Source organism: Diceros bicornis, chromosome 1, assembly GCF_020826845.1.
Source record: "Diceros bicornis minor isolate mBicDic1 chromosome 1, mDicBic1.mat.cur, whole genome shotgun sequence".
Taxonomy (NCBI): Eukaryota; Metazoa; Chordata; class Mammalia; order Perissodactyla; family Rhinocerotidae; genus Diceros; species Diceros bicornis.
Window position 1 is genome coordinate 69,251,873 of NC_080740.1, and position 9,938 is coordinate 69,261,810.

The following is a 9,938-nucleotide window of genomic DNA, read 5'->3' on the forward strand; positions in this document are numbered from 1 at the left end:
TTAATCAAATATTTTTAGTAGTCCATTTTATTAACTTTTTAGCTATACTTCTTTATGTTTTTGGTGGTTATCCTAGAAATTACAATATGTATTTTTAACCTATCACAGTCTACTTATAGTTATTGTTTTACCAATCCATGTAAAACGCTAGAAACTTGTAACATCATGGTTCCATTTAACCATCCATCCTGGGGGCTGTTGACATGTATATTACACCTATGATATGACTAGGATACACACCTATGATACAGCACTATATATAGTGTTAAAGTGTTAAATGTTTTTTCTTTAAGTAATCATGTCTTTTAATATTTACCTATATATTGATGATTTATGGTGCTGTGCATTAGTTTATGGAATCCCAAGTTTTAACCTATCATCACTTTCCTTAATTTTGAACAACATGCTTTAGTATTCATTGAGGTGCAGATCTGCTGGCAATAAATTTTTGTGGTTCCTATTTATCTGAAAATATAGTTATTTTGCCCTCATGTTGAAGATTATTTTCACTGGATATAAGATTCTGGGTAAAAGAGTTTTTCTTTTAACAGTTTAAACATTGTTTTCTTGCCTTCTAGCCTCTTTTGTTTTTGATGAGGTATCAGCCATCATTCTTACTGACAAGGAACTATAACATCCCCTGTATCTAATTTATCTTTTTTCTCTGGCTGCTTTCAGGATGTTCTGCTTGTCTTTGGTTTTCAGAAGTTGGACTACAATATGCCTAGATACAGTTTTCTTGGTAATTATCACGGTTAGGATTTGATGAGCTTCTTGGATCCGCAAGTTTGTTTTTTTTCCCCAAGTCTGGGGAATATCTGACTATTCCCACCCCCATATACACACTTTTTTTCTGTCTTGTTTTATTTCTTCCCTACTCTGGGATTGACTCTTTCTTATTCATATATATACATGAATAGTGAACTGAAGATTTTATTGTCTTCATAATAAAACAAAATATGCTTAGAACTGGACCACTTGGCCCTTTCTTTTTTTATTTCCTCCCACCTCAAAATGCTTGCATTTCTTAATAGCCAACATTCTCTTAGATCTGCAGTTGGGCTCAACATAGTCAACCCTTAGCACAATCTTCTTTGTAGTTTTAGACTTTTCCTAGAAAATCTGCTTAGTCTGTCCACCATCGCCCCTCTGCTTTCTGTCATAATGTCACTTTCCCCGGGCATATGGAGGGTCCTTGCCCTCTTTGTACTGTGTCATTTTGTGAGGTTGGTGCTTGCCACACTTCTTTCAGAAAGTCGAGCAGGTTTTAGGAAAGTTCACAAATGTTTGCTGGTGTGTTTTTGGTATGGATGACATTGCATATATTTTATACCACTTAATATTGTCCCGTCAGTCTCTGAGGTTCTGTTGATTTATTTTTAATCTTTATTTGCTCAATTCTTCACATTGGATAATTTATACTGATATTCTATCTGTCTTCAGAAGATAATCTTCGGGAGAAAATCTGTCTTTAATTTCACTAATCTATCCGTAATTTCCCTGATCCATCCTTTCTGCTATTTCCAATCTGCTATTAAAGACTTTTCAAGGAAATTCTCATTGCAGACATTTTACTTTTCAGTTTTAGAATTCTTATGTTATACTTTCATTCAGTTTACAATTTTCTACCTGATTTTCCTATCTCTTTATTCATTATGATATATTGTCCTTTATAGTCTGAAACATAGATTTAACAGACCCTTTCAAGTCCTTGGTTGCTAATTCCAACATCTTGAACATTTCAGGCTCAGTAACTATTGATTGCTTTTTCTCTTGATTGTGGATCACATTTTCCTGTTTCTTTGCAAGTCTACTAATTTATTATTTTATAATGCATATTCTGAATGAACTGTTGTAGAGACTATGATTCTTTCTTCTAAAGAGTGTTTGTTTTTGTTCTAGTAGGCAGTTCACTTAAGCACCAAACTATCTCCCTTGCAGTGGGTAGAAGTTGAGATCTCTACTCAATTCCGTGTTACAGCTATTGTTTTATATTGTGAATCTTAGTATTTTCCAAGCACTTGTTCACAGGTAAGCCAAGGATTTGAGTGATATTCATATGCAGATTTGGGAGCTTCCTCCTTTCATAAATTTTCCCTTCACTTTCTAGCTGCTCTGGCAGCCCTAAACTCCATACTCTATTCCTCAATTCATTATGACTATGATTTTCTCCTTAAATTCTCCTGTAATTCCCTGCAGATTAGAGAATGCCCACAGGTACAAAATTCAATAATGTGAATCTTATCCAGGGCTATTCCCTTCTTTCAAGGGCCAACTTCCTTCTGATTCCCTTTGCCTGTGTTTACAAATGTTATCTGTGGGAGGGTTAATCGAATATAAGCTTCACCACCATTACAGGAAGTAGAACTTGAGTAAGTAGATATTTCTAGATTGACTATCAATGCTGTTCAATATAAATATAATATGAAACACATACATAATTAAAAATTTTCTGGTAGCCACATTAAAAATAAATGAAAAGAAGTAGAGAAAAATAGTTTTAGTAATACATTTTATTTAACCCAACATATCCAAAACCTTACCATTTCAAAAAATAATCAACATAAAGTTATTAGTAAGATATTTTCCATTATTTTTGTTTACAAAGTCTTTGAAATCGATTATACTTTCAATCAGTTCCATTCGGAAGCTAAATTTTCAGTAGATAAAGAAGAATACAGTATTACTGAAATCATAAAGTTATGTTTAGTGGAAAAATATTTAACATTGTCTCAGTTTGTAAATTTAAATCAATAAAAATGAAATAAAACTAAACATTCAAGTCCTCGGTTTCACTAGCCCCTGTCAAGTGCCCAGAGGCTACACGTGGCTAATGGCTACCATAATGAGCAGCATATACAGGTCTAGATAATAAGAAAGGATTGCACTTAGGGACGTGGCCTTGATGTAAGCCATCAATACAAGTACAATTTTAACGGAGTTAAAAATAATTTGTATACAATAACCTCTACTTTGGAAAGATAAAGGAAATAGACTTGCAATATTTGCAGAAATGTGAAAAACAATATTTCTAAACATTTTCAAAAAGATTGTGGTAACAGCAAAGCCAAATTGGTTTGCATAATGTACATAATTTATGTGCAGAATCTGTCAACAAATTGCTATATTTTAATAGAACACATTGTTCATTCTAGGAATTAATCCTTTCGGGACTCATATTTAATAATATCCTGGCTATAAAAGCCTGCTACTTTGAAAGTGTCCCTTTTTGTTGGCTAAATAATTATGATGATGATGTTGATTATTTAAAAAGTAGTCTTTTGGTATTATGGTTATAATTGCCTTGATTCCCAAGGCAGAATTGTGTCTAGACTGGCTTATTTTATTCCAGCTCTGTGAAATAGCATAAAAATCTCATAAATGGTGATTGGGTAGAAAATATATCCACAAACTGAGTTTTCTTAGCACTCTATTTTGGGTAGTAGTGCAGTGAGAGCCTATTTTATATTTCTAATGACTCATCAAACTACTTATAGGTATTACTTCCATATCTGGTTGATGCTGCCTGTGCTGAATTCTATCAGTGTCCAAACTAAATGAAGAATCTATTTAACGGAAAAAAATCAAAATCCCAAAATTTTAGGGTCATAAGGCAGGAAACTTTGAATATGACCAAGGACAGTCATGTCACTTTGCCCCATCTGGTTTAGAGCCTAAGGGCCAGGCATATGCAGTAAATATGATTAAACTACGTAAAGGAAGTTAGCAAAGGGGCATGGTAAGAATAGTGATACTGTCTCTTTTCTTGATCTACTGGTCAAAATAGGGATTGGGTAATTAGAGAGGAAGGTCAGAAGTTTTCACAATTGTGGGCAGCTCAGCAGACGTTTGGGCATGTGGTATCATGTATTTGAAATTTTCCTGAGCACTTACCACGTACCACGTGAGGACTAACTTCTGGTAATACTGTTAAATAAGATAATCATAGTCCCTACCGTCAAATAGGTAAGAATCCAGTGGGTAAGCAAAGTGCCAAGAATTTTATATTCATTACCTCATTTAATTTTCATTTAAAACAAAAACAATGTGGTGGCGCCTTTCAAGGAAAGAAAGTGAGGCCCGGAAAATGACTTCTTCAAGCTTATCAAAAATGCGTGTGGCAGGGCTTGAGTTTATACTCAGGTTTGACTCGCTCTAGATGCCACAGTCTTAGCCACCATCCATAGTCGCCAATAGAGATCATTTCTGCATTGGCATCTGTGGGTTCTGTATGAACAATCCTCTGCCCTCACCCTAGGATACAACTATTTTGAAATTTAAAGGCCCTGATATTCTTACTCATGGCTGTATTGCTCTTGTGAAAAGGGATTATTTCTATCTTTTCACAAAACTTCCTTAGCTATGTCAAATGACAGTGTTATATATTCTGGATTCCCCATGATACTAGATCCTTTACCCTGGGCTTCGGTAGCTTTTGACCTTGAAGGAGTGATCGAGCTTCCAAAGAGTGGGTCATTTTACTTCTTTGAATTAAAAATAATAGGATTCTGAATGTAGAAGGACCCTAGATTGTCTTTCCCAATGCCCTTGTATTCTAGACTTGGATACCAACTCTGAAGAGGTGGAAAGTTGTTCAAGTTTCTGGGAGTCAGTTAGTGTCAGTCACTAGTCCAGAACTCACCTCTCTTGACTCCCAGATATTAGTTATTTCCTCTGTATCACAGATACCTCTTGCTTTTTATAATCCCTCACTCCCTCGAAAGTTGGGACCGAATAGGAGTCTAAATAGGAAAACCATCTTGGCAGAACTTCTGAGTGTCCAGATTATGATTCTTCCATCCAACAAAGATGATGAAGTATTTTGAGATTTCTACGGGTGTGGGATGGGAGGTGGAAGTGAATGAGGACCACTCAATTTAATTATCCCTGAAAACTCTGGTACTCACAGTGGGAGGGATGATTTACTTAGTTTGTTTGTTAGCCAAGCTTTTTCATTAAGCACTATGTTTATACATTGCTGAAAGGGAAATAAATATTTCAGAATCACAGGACCATTTATCATGACCATCCTTTCCTCTTTGCCTATCTAATGTTTAAATCCCCCTTGAGTATCCCCACCAAATAGGGTCCTCTAGCATCTCCACTGGAAAGTCTTTCACATTTATTTTCTCTTTTATTATTTACAACTCTAATAGATAAATATTAAAATTAACCACATTTTACAAATGAAGACTTGGCTCATAAATAGTAAGAAACAACAATTGCTAATTGGCAGAGCAAGAATTAGGACCTAGGTCTGTGAGAATCCTGAAGTTGTGCTCTACATTCTCTCACATCAAATTTTGCTTGCATACTTCCAATGACAGGGAACTCATTAGTACCCAGGGCATTCCTGTATATCTTCCCGTTGTTATGATGATGAAAAGCTCATCCTTTAATGAGGCTGAAATTTTCCTGTTGGACTTCTGCACATTAATCTTACTTTATTTCCTTGTCACATGTGGGCACAAGTGTGATTATTTTCTCACATGATGATCCTTGAAAAACATGAAGAGAACTCCCCCTGGTACCTCTTTTTCTTCTTTTCCTCAAGTTGTGTGTTCCCATTTCTTTCAAATTGTCCCTCCTTGGACATGATTTCTGGTTACCTTGCTTCCCTGTTCCTCTCCTCAGAACTCATTTCACTTTAAATGAGCCTTTAAGTGAGGATCTTGAAAGGCTAAAATCTGGGGCTGGGTGGAATTTAATAGTTAGGGGAAAAGAAGATCATCCAATACAGTGGCTTAGATAATATGGAAGTGTCTTTCTGTTGCACATAAAAGTTCAGAGGTGAGTGGTCTGAGGCTAGCAGCATTGCTGTGTGGTCCTCAACACAGGCTTCCAGGGTTTCTATAATCCTCATTTCCCAGGCAGCAGTGGAGGGGACAAAGATCATGCAGGGAAAGCAACGCCATTTTTAAGGACATGATGGGAGATTTTGCATATTGCTTCCAAATATGTTTAGGTGGCTATACCTAGATGTAAGGGAGATGGGAAATATCGCCTCAACCTGGGCAGCCATATTTCTGGTGAAAACTCAAGAGGTTCTGTTACTGAAATGCACACTGGACGACAATTGCAGATCCTGCCACCTAGAGTAGGGTGTAAATAAAAAGGAAAGGTCAAGGGAAGGTATCTTGTTGGCCAGAGCATGGAAATAGGCACCAGGAAGTTTGGTTCTCTGCTTTATCTGACCTCTAGCAAGTCACTTAATAACTCTTTCTTCAGTTCTAGAAAGAATATTAATTATGTTCCCATTTGTTTTCTATTTCACAGAGATATTGTGATTCAGTTGTAGAAGTGATTTTACTTGTTGAATTGAATGGTTTTATAATGGAATTACAGCCAATGTGATTATTTCTTAAGTGACTTGTTTAGAATGAGCACATTATTAGGACCTAGGGAGGTAGAATTATAGGAGACAGAAGATTCTCAAATTCAAGAAATGATGATGAAGTTATTCAGAAAACATTTCTGTATGTTAAGGCTCTTGGGCAATTTTTGTCCTCGAGGTTTAAGGTATCTTTGAAAAAAACACAGTTTGAAGTTAACTTTTTTGTTTTATATTGTTCAGCAGAAATGTGATGTGATTATTCCCCCATTTACTTTTTTTGGACGGTGCAAGCTGGTTCTGATAATTCTTCCACAGAGATTTCATTGATATGATAATTGGCTGTACTGTGGATGAATCTGAGCATTAGAAGTTGCACAGTAAATAAACCATAAGCTCTTCAGAGCCCTGGCATTTTGTTAAAAGCCTGATACTGCGATTCCTACTCACAGACTAGAGCGTATGACCAGAGGGGGAGAAAATGTGGCTTCCACGGGAAGGATTCAGGATCAAAAAATGCCCATCCGCTCTACATCCCCCAGGGTTTTTTGAAGATTTGGATATGTGAATGCATGAATAGGCCCCAGCCTGCCCCTGCATGAGGCCTGGTTCCAGATAATACTACTCCTTTATTTCTGCTGGGCCTACCTACTCTTCTCCCCACACTTCTTGATCAGTTTTGAGTCTGGTGAGGTGATCTGTAAGGGACTACTGTTTTAGAAGGTTTGGATCCCCTTTTCAAGCCCCATTGTCCTAGTCAGGGACTATAGCAGAGGCTGCCGGAATCTGTTCTTTCTTCTTCCTTATAGCAGACTATGTTATTGGGAGCACCAATGTGCCCAGCTGAAAGTTTCCATTTCCTGGTGTCTCTTACAGATGGGAGGGGCACTAAATGTGAACGAAGTCATTGGATAGTGCCTCCATGAAGGCTTTTAAGCAGAGCTAAGCACAGTGAGGTGTAGTCTTGTGGTAGTATCCCTTCCTCCTTTCTTCTGCCTGGAATGTGGATGTGATGGCAAGCTTGATGGCAGCAGCCATGAACTAAGAATGAAGAGAAAGAAAGACAGAAGGAGCCTGGGTCTCTGATGACTTACAGACACTATACCAGCCTGGGACTGTCTGTTCTCTGATTTCTTCTATACAAGAGCCAAAAGACATACACCTGGTTTATACTTCTGTGTCTTAGGATGAGTTTTGTAGAAACGGTGGCTTAGACAGGGATTCAGGAGCAAACTTATAAAGGAAGCAGGTTAAGGGAAAGGGAAGCAGGAAAGCACGAATGTGGTCTCAGGCAAAGTCTAATCTTGGTCTGATCTATGTGGATGTGGGAGATCTCTGGAGAGTAAACTGTCCTGCAGAGTTGTCTCACTTTGAGGCAAAGGGGCCATCCTTCTGTACCAGATATAAGGCAGCCATTGGCTGTGGACTACCCCAGAGGGGAGTGTATGCATAATATCCTGGATGAGGCAGCTCTTGTCAGCTGAGGACAGTTCTCCAGAGAAGAGATACAGAGCGAGCAATCGGCCAATGCCTCCTAGAGTCTGGGGTCTGGGTGTGCCAGCCCAGGAAAGTGGTCTAGGCAGGGCATTGCAATGTCTTTTACAGTCCATCTCTTGCATTGCTCACAGCCATCAGCTTCGAAGATGAACGAGGTTCATTCCATCCAGCCACAGATTCTCCAGAATTCTGGGTTCAAGATTCCCAGGAACATTTCCAAGAGAAGAGTTAGTGGGATCAATTCCAGAGTTACTGTGGTTAGTCCTGAGGCTATGACTGACACTCATCATCTCCTTTCTCTACCACCCATTCTAGACAATTCTCACTCTCAGCCAGGACTTCTTAGGTATAGGATGATCCGGACGCTCAACCCAAAGAGGTCTGAGCCCCCAAGTTATTATGCCTTTATGAGGCTGTGATGGCTCTACTTTCCCATTTAGAGTTAAAATTGGGCAAGGGAGTATTAAGAGATGTCCCAGCATCTTATCTGAGTGTCAAATATATTCCTTTCTGCCTCCCTTAAGTAACAGCAATCCTATCCCCTCATGACCACCAGAGTTAGTTCTCCCTGACAGTAGGAAAACTCCTTTCTGTGGCAGCTGGTCTATTGAGACAGGACGTTAAAGTAACCAAGTGGCACCTTAGCTTTAAACTTAATGGTTCTCTTACTGTGTCTACTGCTGGAAGTGTTCCCCTCTAGGAGGCAGAACCTCTGGAAGCACAGAGCCTAAAGTTGTGGATATAGGAAGCACAATATTCTCCAACTAATCTCTGAGAAAGATGGTTAGAGGGCTCACTCTACTTTCACTTCTTGGTTACTGGAATATTCATTCCATTCCTGTTTTTTTTCCTTCTATTTTACAGAAATACTGTGATACCTGTTGAACAGAATGGTGTTTTAGTGTTAATTTAGCCAGTGTTCTTATTCCTTGAGAGATCTGTTAGGAATAAGCCTACATAAAATGCCTGTTGCTTTAAGAGTAGAGTCCCTCCTGCAGGATGGCACCCCATCCTCACAGGGTGTCATCTCTAAGCATCATTAGTGGTGGCTTTAATAAACCATTTCATCATTCTATTAAGATGGAAGCTTCTGGAAGTATGTGGTAGGATTCGTGGAATCCAGGGCCATGAGCCGCACAGTCATCGAAATGTATATGGGGAAAAATTCGTTCATCACATACCACAAACCCAAGGCTGTGCTTGTGTGTTTTAGTAAAGATACCACATTCAGCACGAAATCCCAGTTGGGACTTCTACTTCTTAAACTTAATGTTTAACCCACTGTGGTTTTTCTGTGGTCCATCCATTCTTTTTCAGGGTCTAGACTTATAAATTATATAAGAATATAATAGAGACTATTATTTCTGCATCCTATGTCTTTGAGGGTGGCCCTCGTCTCTGCCCTTCCACCTAGGTGCTATACTGCTTTTCATTTACCGTCTTAACTAGGCACGAGGAGTAGATTTTCTGGCTGCTACTTGGTCTTTCCTGCTATGACAGTTCTTACCCTATAGATAAAGGAATCAACGCGAAGGTTCTGCCAACTGCTAGTTATGTCCATTCTAATAACACATTTGAGATCTGGGGAAATGACCACCAGTTGGTCTGTAGACCCAGGGGAGACACTGTGAAGGAGACCTGGGCTGGAAACAGTGCCCAGGTGCCATAGTGGCACTTTGTTTCTCTGGATACAACAATCAATTAACTTGGACCCTATATCCAACAGCTGTTGAAACGACTGGATCATCTATTTCCTCCAGTATAATGTTACCCCAGAAAATGGCTACTGATCTTTCTGGGGAAGCACTAGTTGAAATCACTGCTGTATACACTTGCCATGGTGCTTCAGAGTCTGTTCCTCCTGAGGACCTGGTCTCTTCTTCAGTCAATGGGTTCTGGGCCTGAGAGATGCAAGTCTGGAAACTGAGCAGGGATCATGACTTCTCATTGGTTTGCCCAATTTTATTGCCCCTAGAGACAACATCCTCTTCATAGAATCCTGGGAGTCAGACGATGCCCTTCCCCTGTGACTGACAGTCTAAACTTGCTACTGATTATTGTAATTATGCCCACTCTGTATTTTTATTTTATTGAGGTTGCATTGATTTAT

General features: G+C 38.7%; 1 pseudogene; it reads right to left on the reverse strand.

Moving 5' to 3' along the window:
* Positions 1-963: 963 nt before the first annotated feature.
* On the reverse strand, positions 964-1,317 carry LOC131411469 (large ribosomal subunit protein eL42-like; annotated as a pseudogene).
* Between the last annotated feature and the right edge of the window lie 8,621 nt (positions 1,318-9,938).